The sequence below is a fragment of the Peromyscus leucopus genome, chromosome 6 (genome assembly GCF_004664715.2).
Source record: "Peromyscus leucopus breed LL Stock chromosome 6, UCI_PerLeu_2.1, whole genome shotgun sequence".
Taxonomy (NCBI): domain Eukaryota; kingdom Metazoa; phylum Chordata; class Mammalia; order Rodentia; family Cricetidae; genus Peromyscus; species Peromyscus leucopus.
Window position 1 is genome coordinate 114,547,112 of NC_051068.1, and position 15,990 is coordinate 114,563,101.

Consider the following 15,990-nt stretch of genomic DNA (forward strand, 5'->3'; position numbering starts at 1 on the left):
AAATATATTTGACTAACAGTCATTCAAGATGGATCTTAAATGATGTGACTAGGATAACCAACTTGCCTATTTCTTCAGTCAGTCACCTGTTTCAAACTCTTCCATGAATATTGATTATTGATATTAATGGGAATGAAGACAGGGTAATTAGAGAATGTTGGTAATTACATGAAAAAAAAAGCTGAATGAGAGAGGACCACAATTATCTTTATCAGCATTGTTTCGAGCATATACTGTTAGGGATTTGCTTTTACCTTGATATTGTAGGACACATCTTTTTGTTGTTGTTGGCTTTTCTGTTTTTGTTTTTTTTTTGTTTTTCAAGACAGGGTTTCTCTGTGTGGCCGTGGTTGTCCTGGAACTCACTTTGTAAACCAGTTTGGCCTCTAACTCAGAGATCCACCTGCCTCTGCCTCCCAAGTGATGGGATTAAAATTATGAACTACCATTTCCTGGCTTTGTAGGACACATCTTAATTGGTGCTTATTTTGCCAAATGGATAGTAATAACTACCACCTTTATGAAGAATTTATGATGTATACATGTACTTATGTGCTTTACCATCATGTCCTTGTTTCTTCAAAAGTAGCCCTAGTAAAGGTGGTGTCAGAATTCATTGGCTTGCAAGTAACAAAAATTCTAATCAAACTGTTTGTAATATAATCAAATAGAGGAGATAAAATACATTAGAGAAAAAAAACATGCATTACCCCTAATTGTTAAAGTAGTAAATATCATAAACAAAACTAAAATGTAGTATTAACAATCTGACCATTTAAAAGGATGGACACCAAATATTATAACTATAGTCACATATTTTAATTAGTTTTAAGCCGTTTTTATTTTACTACATTATAGTTTTTTCTTTTTGCAGAATGAGTCTTTTCAACATGAATTGTATTTTTTTCATAAAATTTTCTTTATTCTCTTTTCAAGTTGCATTTTTACGTTAATAATTTTTAAATAATTTACATTTCCAGTTAAACTTTCTCTATGTACCACTATATTTTGAATGGGGGGGGCACATGTGTTTTCTGTATAAGTGTTTGGAGCATCAGTAATCTAAGAGCATTTTCTGTGAAATATAAAAAATAATTCTCAAACTTATTTTTATATTGAAATATGTAAATATTTTAGGCCAAATATTTTCACAGATACCACATTCTACTTTCTTTGACAAATATTTTTACAAGATAAAACTCAAGTGAGTTTTATGTCCTTGAATTCTTTGCAAGGTATAGATAACTTAAAATTATCAGCTTTCTCAACTTCACAGAAGTCCAGCATAATAACACAGGTTGATTAACTTAAAGGCAGGAATCTCATCATGAAGTTTACCTCACTGTTACGTCAGAGTGCAGTTGTACAATCTCAGAGTTGAATCCTCAGCCATGTTGAGCTTCCATGGTTTTATCAGTCTGTCTCCCCCTTTGCTTTGTAGGAATGCCTTGATATTACTCAGACACTGTAAGCTCCTGATTGCAGTTTTGAAAAAGATTGAAAAGCCAAATTCTGCTGGGATTCCATTTGTTTTATAATCTAATTGAAGATTTTTAAGTAATTTGAAAAAGATACAGTCAAAAAATTTGGTCATGTATAAAAATGTGTGATATTGTCATGGGATAAGAAGAGTGATTTAAAAGCAGTCCTTCAAAGATTTAGCTATCTCTAAAAATGGTTTGAAGATGGAAAGTAAAGAAAAAAGCTTAAATTCCCATGTTGATTCTTCCCCTATATTCAACATCAGTATTATCATTTTGTTTGTTTGTAGTGTATGTGTGTGTGTGTGTGTGTGTGTGTGTGTGTGTGTGTGTGTGTGTGTATGTTCTGTGTGGTGTGTGTGTGTGTGGTTTGTGTGTGTGTCTGTGTGTATGTGTGTGTGTGTGTGTGTGGTTTGTGTGCATGTTTTTGTGGTGTGGGGTGTTTGTGTATTGTGTGTGTATGTTGTATATGCTCTGTGTGGTATGTGTGTGGTTTGTGGAAGGGGATGTTGTGAGTTTTTAAGTGTGTGGTATGGTGTTTGTTTGTGTGTGTGTGTGTGTGTGTGTGTGTGTATGTGTATGGTTTGCATGTATGTAGTTTGTATGTGTGTGTTGTGTGAAGTATTTGTGTGGTGTGTGTGTATGGTGTGTATGTTGTGTGGTATATGTGTATGGTTTGTGTGTGTATAGTTTGTATGTGTGTGTTGCATTATGGTGTGTTTTTATGATGTGTGTGTGTATGTTCTGTGTGGTGTGTTTGTGGTTTGTGTGTGGGGGATGTTGTATGTGTGTGTGTGTGTGTGGTGTGGTGTGGGGAGTTGTATGTGTGGTATGGTGTTTTGTGTGTGTGTGGTCTGTATGGTGTGTGGTATGTGTGTGGTTGTGTGTGTCTAGTCTATATGTATGTGTTGTGTGTAGTATCAGGTGTTTTTGTGGTGTGTGTATATGGTGTGTAGGCTGTATGTGTGGTTTGTGTGGGGTTATGTGGGAGGGGGAGCTGTGGTATGGTGTTTTGTGTTTGTGTGTGGTGCATGTGTATGTATATTATGTATATAAAGTTACAGCTTCTATTTTCCTTCATGGAAAATCCCAAGATCTTTGGATATTTTTATGACTTCTATGTACATTATATTATATGTTTATCTCATCAAAGTTTTAATTCAATCATAGTTACATTTTAATCAGGATATTGTGTTCTTCTGAGTTTTTATTTTTGTGAACATAGTAAATAATTGTGGCTTAGTGTTTTACTCCACCATTCACAATAGCCTTCACAATAATTTCAGATGATTCAGTTTTTTTTTTAACAGAGTGAACTTCCAAAGTTCTTCTTTGAGTCAATGAATTGAAACTGAACCATTGTGAGAGTTAACTGATTTTCTACTTGGCATCTATAAGAAACTATCATCATTTTGTTGATGAACTCAACATGTTGACATCTCAGCTTCAGTTTTCATGCATGTATAAAACAAAATAAAATGGAATGAAAGCAAAGACAGTTTAAACAATAGTCCTTTGATCTAAGTGAAAAGTCATGATTCACAGAGTGATTTGTAAACATACTTTCTGTGACTGTGTCAGTTAAATTAGCGGATGAGGGCACAGACTTTAAAATAACCATGAACTTTTGAAATAGACACTGATGCTTTGTCAGCAGATTTACATCTTCTGATTTTCACATGTCAGTTACATCTTGTATAGCCCCCAAAGTAAATGATGTTAAGCCTCATGGGCAAGTTAAGCATTGACATCAGAGATGAAAAATGTGCATTTTCACGTTTACACAAAACACACTTTGGTGTGTGTGTGTGTGTGTGTGTGTGTGTGTGTGTGTGGTCTGCATTTATTTGTCATGTTTACATGTTTTTAGATACCGATGTATATGTGTGGATACAAATACACACATGTCTATATGGAAGCTGAATTTTGACACTAGGTGTTTTCATCTACTTTATGATTGTAGCAGAGTCTCCTGCAGAGCCCAGAGCTCACCACTCATGGATAGTCTAGTGAGTCAGTTTGCCGCAAGTGAATAAATACTCCCATGTGCTGGAATTAAAGCCAGCCACCATGCCTGCCTGGCTTTTACATGAGGTCTGGGGATCTGAACTCTAGACCCCTTATGCAGTTCATCTAATAAGCTACAGCTCTGCACCATGCATTTTTCCAGCTCATTGACATTGAAATACTTACCTCAAATGTTAAAGTTACATCAGAATTTAAATATATAAGTAGTGGCAGGTCAACAATAAATTGTAGGCAGGGTGTGTTCAGCCTATAATTTTCATGCTCTTTGGGGAAGACAGCTCAGTCTAATTTTCTACATATTTACTCATTTCTCATTGTACCTTACCTCCACATGGTGAGTTTCTGCCTTTCACAGGCAGGGGCTCCAGCATATTCTTCTTGGTAAAGGTCTTTCTTTTTTTTTTAACAGAGCTGAGGACCGAACCCAGGGCCTTGCGCTTGCTAGGCAAGCACTCTACCACTGAGCTAAATCCCCAACCCCTCTGCTTGGTAAGGGTAACAGCGTCATGTGCTTCCTTTAATGCTACCTGAGACAGAAGGAGTGAGCTTCATCTAGCCATGTACATGCAACCCGTCCCCCCTGCACACTTCCTGAAAGGACAGTCTTAGTGACGTTGCATAGGAAACAAATGGCAGGTTTTCCATTTTCCTATTTGATCACAAGTTTAGGTGAAAACTTAGTTCACTGTACATGTTTTCTTGTACACTATGACACAAAATGGTGCTCAAAGTTGGAACAACAAAGTGGATGCCTGTACATCTACTGTGTTTACTTTAATGAAACTATAGTCAAGGACTCATAACACTAAACCAAATGAAACATTAGATCAACTACTACAAATTTAGTTCTGAGGGAAGACAGAATGGTTACTCCAGGAGGCTGAGGAAACAGTGAGTGCAGAGAGAGAAGCAAGGTGGTGCAGGAAGCTTCCACAGCGTGATGTAAAGTGGGCGTGAGTGACAGACAAGTGGGTGGGTAGAGTCCAACAGAGAGATGGACAGCTGCTAGTTCACATAGAGCCTGGGTGGGGGGCTTGACAAAGGTCCTGAGCTTTAGTTGATGTAACTCAGTTAGCCTTTGGAAAAACATCATTCTCGTGAATTTTGGAAGTGCACCTATTGCAGAATTGACTGTGCAGTGGGAATGGACACCGGTAATTCTAGGAAGCCATTGCTACTGTCAGGTAAAAGGTGATTGGTTTGGGTTGAAATATGCAGATGTGGTGAGAAACAGCCCAATTTGGAAAGTATTTTAAATGTGTGTCTGACAGGATGTGCTGATGAATAGACTGGGAAATGAGAGGAAGAGAGGCAGCAAAGATAAATCAGTATTTTAAGACGAGTCTCTGCAAAGAGCCCCCGACTGTAAAACGTAAAATTAAGAGGCACCATGTGTCTTAGGTACTTTTCTATTGCTGTGATAAAGCACCATGACCAAGGCAACTTATAAAAGAAAAAATCTGGTTCTGGGCGTATAGTTTTAGGCAGAGATCTGTCTTAAATGAAGTCATGCACTGTCCTATGCAAAGCCTCAAGCATACTGGGGCACACCAAAGACATCTGTCTTCATCCCATCATATTCTCTGAGAATGTTGTGGACAGAGCACCTGAGAAAGTCAGCAAATACACATTGTACTGGACTGTAAACAGAGGAATTCATGGGCTGAACTGCTTCTGTATTCATGTGGACATCATCTGTTGATGTGTTCCTCTTTAACTTTTCTGGTCATGTAGCACAAAGGATCTCAAACTTAGAGTGAACCTCCTGTCTTAGCTTCCAAATGTAGAGATTGCAGGTGTGATTGCACACACACACACACACACACACACATACACACACACACACACAAATGATAATTCAAGACAAAGACGGCTTTATTCTAAATATTTAGATCAGATACTGGAAACCAAAAACTAAGTCTGTCAAAACCATTAGCTTTATGAAAAGATTTCACTGTGAGTCTTCTCTGATCATTGGATCCTGCAAACTTTGGGCTTCAAAATAATTCAAAGACCATGCAACAGTTGACAACTCATATTATTTACCCATTGAGAAGGAAATGGACTGTCCCCAATGATCTTCCCTTTTTAAAAACAGTTATTTAATATAGAGAAGTATGGTTATTATTTGGAGCTGGTTTTGAATATTTTATTATTTTATTTGAGGTGCATACTCTGTTTCTAAACAAGCTATTACTTTAAAACATAAAATGTTGATGCTTTCATAGATTGTGCTTTACACATGCTAATTCAATTATATAATTTTGACCATGTTGGAGAATTGTTGAAGGGTTTCAACCTTGGCTGTCTATATCCCTATGCAATTAGGAAGATGATTCAAGAGAGAAAAACTATTCTGTAGAAATTCTCCTCTGAGAACAATGATCCCACTAGCTCTGGTAGTTGGCTAGCTTCTCAGTATCAGGCATACTATCCCTCCTTCTTTCTTTCTTTCTTCCTCTTGTTCTGTCTTTCATTCTTTGCTGTGGATATCACTCTATATGCTGGGAATGTGTTGCTCTGATTTGGTTGATAAATAAAATGCTGATTGGCCAGTAGCCAGGCAGTAAGTATAGTATAGGTGGGACAAGTAGAGAAGAGAATTCTGGGAGGTGAAAGGCTGAGTCAGGAAATGCTGTCAGCCGCTGCCACCATGAGAAGCAAGATGTAAAGATACTGGTAAACCAGGAGCCACATGGCAAGGTATAGATTTATAAAAATGGGTTAATTTAAGATATAAGAACTAGATAGTAAGAAGCCTGAGCCATTAGGCCATACAGTTTTAATTAATAAAAGTTTCTGAGTGATTATTTTATAAGCGGCTGTGGGGTCCTTGGTGCCAGGAAAGCAAAGCACAGGAAAACCTTCAGCTACAATTCTTTATTTCAGTCTCTCTCTCTCTCTCTCTCTCTCTCTCTCTCTCTCTCTCTCTCTCTCTCTCTCTCTGCCTTTCCTCCCTCTCTCCCTTCCTCTTCCGCCTTCTTTCTTTATAGACATCAATGCTCTATGTATTGCTGATGTTTTTACTTGACACTTCTAGTTGTGGTTAAAAAAAAAAATGCACCGGGTGCTTTACCTTTATTTGTCCCAGTCAGGAATCGCAGCACAGGCAGTGACTTGCTCCACCTTGTTAAATAGCCCTCATGGCCTCCACGCTTGTCCTGGTCAGCTTCTGATGGTGGGTGGCCCACAACCTGCAGCAGAGGAACAACTGTTGGAAATATGACCCTAGCAGAGAATTAGACAAATGACGTGCAGAGAAGAGAAGCACCACAAGAGGAACAGTTGGCAGAGTTCAGTTTATTTTTAAAGGTTAAGTTTGGCTTAAGCGCCATGTATAAAACTTAGTAGGTTTTGTGAACATAAGGATTGTGAGGTGGGTGGAGAAGCAATAAAAGCAGGAGATTCAGAGTGTGGAGGAAGTGTTTATAGCCTCAGGAATGAATGGGATCACTTAGAAGTGGATATAGGTAGAGAACACAGCTGCAGGCTAAGTCTCAGATCCCTCCTGCAGGTGAGTTCTGCAGATATATAACATCTAAGACTAGTGGAGGTATGTGTGTGTGTGTGTGTGTGTGTGTGTGTGTGTGTGTGTGTGTTTATTATTTGGGTGACACATCCAGTGTCTTCCTGCATCACACTTTCCCTGTTCATTTAAAATCAGGTCTCTCACTGAACTGGAAGCTCGCCTTTTGTCAAGGTTGACTGACCAATGAGGTATTGGGATCTTCCTCTCTGTCTTGCAGTTCTGGTGTTACAGACATGCACAGCCATACCTACTTTTTTAAGTGGGTGCTGTGGATTTGAACTCAGATCCTCATGCTTGCAGAAGTACTCCTCTCCATTGAATATCCCTACTCCCCTAAAATAATTTTATGTAATAAATTTATTATAATAGATAGATTAAAATTATGACCAGCTGATTAGAAAACAAAAGAAAACACCACTTATGCTCTACAGACTATTTTTTAAAATTAAATTATATAAAAAGAACCAGTTCAAGGAAGGATTAAGGTACATAGACTCATCTTCAATTAGCCTTCTAGATTATTATAAAAACAATAGGTCACTAACTTGCTTTTTATTTTTATTTTCAATTCACTTATTTACTAGAAAAGACACAGAAAATTAAATGTTATGGCATTCATGGTCTCAAATGAATAATGAGAAGAAATATGTGTGTGCAGAAGCATTTTTAGTTTTATTGGAGATTTCCCTACAACAAAAGCAATATTTTCTCTTCTTTTTCATAGGCTCTAAAGAGTGGTGTTCCTCAAACATATCAGTCACTGACACCTCCAATGCTTCACATGAGGGGCAGGAACCCTAGCAACTTATTAAGCACCTTGTGCTGATTTTACTGTTGGTGCATGAGGACAGGGGTGAGACAAAGGGGCAGGGACTCAAGGAAACGGAAGCTAGAAAAAAGGTGAAGTCACTGACAGTAGAAAGTGGCATACAAGAATACTGGAGATGGAGGGCCTGGCAAAGAAGTGTGGAGGACAGAGCCACTCAGCGAGTCTAATAGTGGAAGGAGCCCACCTCAAGGATTCCAAATTCCATCTCACTAATTTTGGACCTCAAGAGCATCTTCCATATGGAAGTGGAAAAACCACTGAGAACTTCTTTCTGGCATACCATCTTTCACACTTATAGTCAGTAACAGGCACAAAGAAGACGAGCCAAATAGCTAAGATGAAAACCTGTTATATAATAGAGCATGGGTTGTAACACTAACACGTGACATCTCCAAAGACTTTTCACAGATATCATTAGTTACTCTAGCACATCCATTAGGTCGATGGGCTCTGTCTAATCATCTTCAATATTTCCACAAGGATGATAAGATATGGAGAGGGAAAGCAATTGTGAAATTCTATGCAGGTATAAGGAAAACAAGCATGAAGCCCCAAATTTGGTCCTTAGCACTCACATACAAAGCCAGGTGTGGTGACACCTGCTTTTAATCTGAGAACCAGAGAGGTGAAGACAGGCACACTGGGGCTCACTGGTCAACCAGCTTATCCTAATTTGAGAATCCTGGGTGTCAGTAAGGGGTCTTGCCTCATAAAGTAAGGTCAATGGGGCTCAAGAGCTGCCTTGGCATGTAAGAGCACTTGCTGCTCCTGCAGAGGACCCAGGTTTGGTTCCCAGTACTCATGTGGCATATCACAATTATCTGTAATTCCAGTTTCAGGAGAGCCAGTGTTGCTTTCTGACCTCCAGTGGCTCCAGGCACACATAGTACACACATAGTGTATACATGTAGGCAAAACACTCATACATAGAAAATACAAACACAAAATTTTTTTAAAGATGGCTGCTTAATAATCATTGATGTGGGATGTCTTTCTGTATGCTGTGAATATGTGTGGCTTCCACTGGATAATAAATAAAGCTGTTTTGGCGTACGGCAAGAAAGTTTATAGCCAGGCAGAAAATCCAAGCAGAGATACAGAGAAAAGAAGGGAAGAGTCGGGAAAGATGTGAGCCCACCACCCAAGGAGAAACAAGATGCCAACAGACTGGTAATACCATAGCCACATGGCAACTTATAGATTTATAGTTGTAAGAGCTAGCTAGCAAGAAGCCCGAGCCATTAGGCCATAAAGTTTATAATTAATATAAGCCTCTGTGTGTTTACTTGGGACTGAGCAGCTGCAGGACTAGGCAGGACACAGGAAAACTTCCACCACCTTGGATGGGAGAGATTTATCAGGACTGCTAGGCAAGGCAGAACCAGAGAAATTTCAGTCTACAAATCACACCGAAAATTGTCCTCTGACCTCAACACACACATGCACACACACACATATACAAGCACTCCTCTTGTACCTGCTCACCACCCACTCCCCTGAAACACAAAAAAATTAAATAAATAGTCTACACAGCTTTGAGGGTGCCCTTTCTTTACTGAACTTTCTTCCACTTTCTTTCGAGAACTCCTGCAGTCACCCTTGTTAAGTTATTTATTTATTTATTCTTTCTTCATTCATTTATTATTTACTTTTTTATTAGCCCTCATTTCCTAAGAACTAGATATTCTGTCAGGCTTTTATTCTCCAGGGAATTAAAGTGAGTTTACTATTCACATAAAAACATGTAGAGTAATTAGACCCCCAACTTGAATAGCAGTTGAGCCCTTTATCACTGATGACTGAGAGCTATTTTCTTGAGTATCTAATGAAAGGCTGTGTAATAAGGTTCAACACTACATCCTATTACATATTCCAAAGCAATATATTCATGTGTCTATTTGTCAGTTAATTGACTAGATCGTATCTAGTTATGCCAAACAATAAAAATATTAGTATTTTAACAAGACATTATTTCTCAGTTTCATTAGTTATATCATTAATATTTCTAGCAGTCACACTAATAACTAAACAATACATCTGGTTTTCTATTTATTCTTTGTCCATTATATAGAATATATTAATAGATTTTTGATTGTCTTGTTTCTCTGACCCTTTGTCTTATCAGTGCATTGTCATTAGATATTTAATAAATTACTCATAAATTTTATTGAGGCCTAAGAAGATAAGTGAGAAAATTAGCAAACCTACTTTTTTTTCTATTTTTCTATACCTTTTACAAGATTCCCAAATACTATTAACTCTATTGTTAAGTTTTTTTAAAGTTGTGTGATTATAATTGTCTTCTCTGCTTTGTCTATAAGTTGTTACAAATTGAATATAAATAAACTTACTTATATCACTGTACTAAAATATTACTTTTAGCAGAATAAAGTGATTGGATCCACAAAGATGCAGGGATTAACCTACATCATTGAACTGCTCCCTCCTGGAGGAAGATGCCAACCAAGTCTGAGCATTTGGCCAGCATGTGCAATCTTTTGGCATAGCAGTCCAGTGTTGTTAGCCACGAAATTATTACTCAAGAACTGTATAATAGAGTTACAAAATCTCAGGCAAAGTATCATATTGAAGTAACAGTTTTCTGTAGAGCTGCATTCCCATGTTTCTATAGCTGTACATGGCTCTCAGGCCATAGGTCAGACACACCTGATAGTGAGGAAGACCTCGGTGCTGAGTTCTGCTTTGTCCTCTTTACAGTGTGTTTATTTGCAGCTTTCACTGCATGTGATTGAGCCAAATGCCTTTATTTTCTTATTAAGGCAGATGACTCTATCTTACCACAAAGAATTTTCAATGTCAGAATTATGCAATTTATAATAGAATTGGTTTGCCTATTAAAGAAATTCTTTACATTGCACTCATCAATTTGACCTACTTCTTATTAAGCCCACCACACAATTGCCTTCTTTTTGCATTGCCATATCATCCTACTTTGTATTTAAATTCTCTTATACTTTTAAGGATTCTTGTTTCATTTTGCTGGGATGCATGCTGAAGCAATTTACATGTTACAGATTTTTAAAGAATTCTTATACAGAGGATCAGGTAGGCTGCCCACAGACTTTCTTTGCTCTCTCCATTCCCCAAGACCCAGACCCTCAGGCTGGTCCTTAGTGCTGCAACAGAACACCAGCTGCAACCTCCCTAACCCCTGCCCATATAGCCTGTGAATCCTGTAGACCATCCTCTTCTCACCTTCTACCCCTAATCTTCCCTGCATCACAGGCTCACAACCAGCAGGCATTCCCATGAACATACCAGCTTAGCAGGTCAGTAAACAGGCAACACACAATCATCACACTCTCTGAAAATTCAAAGAGGACACAGGAACTAAGGAACAAAATAACCACCCAACAAAGACAAACCCAGAAATCAGCATTCACCTCAAATCCAGACACCTAGATGCCAATGTAAAAGCACAATTAGTAAGTCAGAACAGTGTGTCTCCATTAGAGCCCAATTACTGCCGTGAATCTTCCAATACAGCTGAAGCACAAGAAAAAGACCTTAAAACCAATTATATGAAGGTGATGGAGATCCTTGAAGAGAAAATGAATAAACCCCTATTAGAAATCCAGGAAAATGCAAACAAACAATTGGAGGATATGAATAAATTCCTTAAAGAATGCCAAGAAAATACAAACAAACAATTGAAGGAAATGAATAAAACTGTTCAAGACAGGAAATGAAAATAGAAGTAATAAAGAAAACAATAACTGAGGGAATTCTGGAAATGAAAAATTTAGGAATGCAAACAGGGACTACAGAGGTAAACTTTACCAATAGAATATAAGAGATGAGAAAATCTCAGGCATTGAAGATACAATAGAGGAAATGGATACGTCAGTCAAAGAAAATGTCATATATAAAAAAATTCCTGTCACAAAGCATTCAGAAAATCTGATACATTATGAAAAGACCAAACCTAAGAATAATCAGAATAGAGGAAGGAGAAGAATCACAGCTCAAAGGCCCAGAAAATCTTCTCAACAAAACCATAGAAGAAAATATTTCTTTTTTTTTTCTTTTCTTTTTTTTTTTTTTTTTTTTTTTTTTTTGGTTTTTCGAGACAGGGTTTCTCTATGTAGCTTTGCGCCTTTCCTGGAACTCACTTGGTAGCCCAGGCTGGCCTTGAAATCACAGAGATCTGCCTGCCTCTGCCTTCCAAGTGCTGGGATTAAAGGCGTGAGCCACCACCGCCCGGCAAAGAAAATATTTCTAATCTAAAGAAGGAGATGCCTATTAAGGTACAAGAAATTTACAGAACACCAAAACGATTGGACCAGAAAAGAAAATCTGCTCAGCACTTAATAATCAAAACACAAAACATACAGAACCAAGAAAGAATATTAAAAGCCACAAGGGAAAAGTCTAAGTAACATACAAAGGCAGACCAATAGAGTTATACCTGATATCTCAATGGAGACACTAAAAGCCAGGAAGGCCTGGACAGATGTGCTGCAGACTCTAAGAGAACATAGATGCCAACCCAGACTACTATACCCAGCAAAACTGTCAATAAGATGTTCCAAGAAAAAGTAAAATTTAAACAATATCTATCTACAAATCTAGTCCTACAGAAGATGCTAGAAGGAAAACTCCAACCCAAGAAGGTTACCTATACCCATGAAATCACAGGAAAACATCTCATACCAGCAAAACCAAGAAGAGAAGAAGACACATATACACACAGGCATGCACACACGCAAGCACACATCACCACCACCACAACTAACAACAGCAATAACAAAATAATAGGAATCAGCAAGCATTGGTTATTGATATGTCTCCATATCAATGATCTCAATTCCCCCAATTTAAAAAAAAAAACAAAAACCAGAGACTAATAGAGTGCATGCAAAAACAGCATCTAATCCTCAAAGTAAGGATAGACATTACTTCAGGGTAAAAAGTTGGAAAAAGCTCTTCCAAGCAAATGGCACTAAAAGTCAAGCTGGCATAGTCATTGTAATATAAATAGAAATAGACTTCAAGTCAAAACTAATCAAAAGAGATGGGGAAGGACACTAATTACTCATCAAAGGAAAAATCCACCAAGATGACATTTCAATTCTTCAAATTTCTTCCACAAACACAAGGGTACCCACGTTTGTAAAAGAAACACTGTTACAGCTTAAATAATATATTGACCCTCACACACTGATAATGAGAGAATTCAATACCCGACTCTCACCAACAGACAGGTCATCAAGACAAAAACTAAACAGAGAAATACTGGAGCTAGCAGGTGTTATTAACCAAATGGATCTAACAAATATTTACAGAACATTTCACCCTAACACAAAGAATATAGCTTCTTCTCTGCACCTCATGGAACTTTCTCCAAAATGGACCACATACTTGGACATACTGAAAGTCTCAATAGATAGAGGAAAATTGAAATAACTCCCTTCATCTTATCAAACCACCATGGATTAAAGCTGGATATCAACAACAACAGAAAGCTTACGAACTCATGGAAACTGAAAAACTCTCCTCTGAATGAAAATGGGTCAAGACAAAAATGAAAAAAAAAAGATCTTCTAGAATTTAATGAAAATTAATACACAGCATACCCAAACTTATGGAACACAATTAAAACAGTGTTAAGAGGAAGTTCATAGCACTAAGTGCCTACATAAAAAACTGGAGAGATCTCATATTAGCAACTTAACAACATACCTGAAAGTTCTAGAACAAAAAGAAATAAGCACACACAAGAGGAGTAGATGGCAAGAAATAATCAAACAGAAGGTTGACATCAATAAAATATAAATAAATAGAACAATATGAAGAATCAATGGAGCAAAGAGTTGATTCTTTGAGAAAATCAATAATATAGACAAACTCTTATCCAAACTGACTGAAAGTTAGTGAGAGAATATCAAAATTAACAAAATCAGAAACAAAAAGTTAGACACATCAAACACTAAGGAAATCTGGAGAATCATAAGAACATATTTTAAAAACCTATACTTCTCTAAATTGGAAAGTCTAATAGAAATGGATAATTTTCTCTATGGGTATAACTTACAAAAGTTAAATCAGGATCAGATAAACAGTTTAAATAGACCTATAACCCTTAAAGAAATAGAAGCACTCATTAAAAGTCTTCCAACAACAACAACAACAACAATAAAACAAAAACAAAAAGCCCAGGGCCAGACAGTTTTAATGCAGAATTCTACAAGACTTTTAAAGAAGAGTTAATGCCAATACTCATCAAATTATTTCACAAAATAGAGAGAAGGAATGTTACCCAACTCATTTTATGAGGCCACAGTTACCATGATACACAAACCATGATAAAGACTCAACAAAGAAAGAGAATTACAGATTTCCCTTATAAACATAGATGCAGAAATACTCAATAAAATACTTATAAACCTAATCCAAGAGCACATCAAAAAGATCACCCACCATGATCAAATAGGCTTGTTTATAGACCTTGAAAGGACAATTTTTAACTTTATATGGAAAAACAAAGAACCCATGACAGCTAAAACAATCATGAACAATAAAAACTACTGGAGGTATCAACATCCCTGATTTCAAGTTGTTCTACCCAGCTATAGTAATAAAAATCTCACAGTATCAGCACAAAGGCAGACATGTTGATCAATGGAGTATAAAGACTTAGACATAAAATCCACATACCTGTGGACACCTGATTTTTTTATAAAGGATCCAGAAATACACACTGAAATAAAAAGACAAATGGTGCTGGCCAAAATCAATGTCCACATGTAGAATAATGCCAGTAGATCTATATTTATCTCCCTGCACAAAACTAAAGTCCAAATAGACCAAAGACCTCAACATAAAACCATATATGCTGAACTTGATAGAAGAGAAAATGGACAACAGCCTTGAATGCATTGGCATAGGAGACAACTTCCTGAACAGAACACCAGTAGAACAGGCATTCAGTTCAATGATTAATAAATGGGACCTCATGAAACTGAAAAGCTTCTGTGAGGCAAAGGGCACAGTTAATCAGACAAAGAGGCAGCCTATAGAATGGGAAATTTTTTTTTTACCAATTCCACATCTGATAGAGTTCTAGTATCTAAAATATATAATGAATTCAAGAAACTAGATATTATAAAAACAAATAATCTAAGTATAAAGATGGGACACAGATCTAAACAGAGGATTCTCAGTAGAGGAATATCTCAAATGTCTGAGAAACACTTAAATAACTGTCCAACATCCTTAGTCATCAGGGAAATGAAAATCAAAACTATGAGATTCCATCTTATACCAGTCAGAATGGCTAAGATCAATAACACAAGTGACAGTTCATGCTGACAAGGATATGTAGCAAGGGGAACACTCAACCATTGTTGGTGAGAATGCAAACTTGTACAGTCTCTATTGGAAAGCAATGTGGAAGTTCCTCAGTAAATTGGGAATTGATCTACCTTAAGACACAGCTATATCACTTTTGAGCATAAACCCAAAGAGTTCTCCATCCTACCACAAAGATACTTGCTCAACTATGTTCACAGCAGCTTTATTCATAATAGCCAGAAACTGGACACAACCTAAATTCCCTCAACTAAAGGATGGATAAACAAAATGTAGTAATTTACACAATGGACTATTACTCACCTGTTAAAAAAAAATGACACCACAAAATTTGTAAGCAAAGAAATGGAACTAGAAAAACTCATCCTGAGTGAGGTAACCCAGATCCAGAAAGATAAATATGGTATGTATTCACTTATAAGTAGACATGAACCATGAAGTAAATGATAACCAAGCTACATTCTGTAGATCCAGAGAGGCTAGTAAAGAGGAGGGATCTAGCAGAATGCATGGGTCTCCCTGGGAAGGGGAAATAGAATATATTTTGCAGGAGAACTGGGAGCAGGTGTGCACAGGAGCTAGAGGGATCAGGTGTATATGTGGGGGAATGGGATGGAAAGAGAAAGTATGAGGAAAGAAAGCTGGAATCAGAGACACTTGGGGGTCAGTGTGGAAACCTCATGCAGTGGAAACTTCCTGGTATCCATGAAGGTGATCTTACTGAGGACTTCTAGTAATGGAGAATACAAAGTCTCAACTGTTGGTCTTTTGTAGCCAGGTAAGGCTTCCAG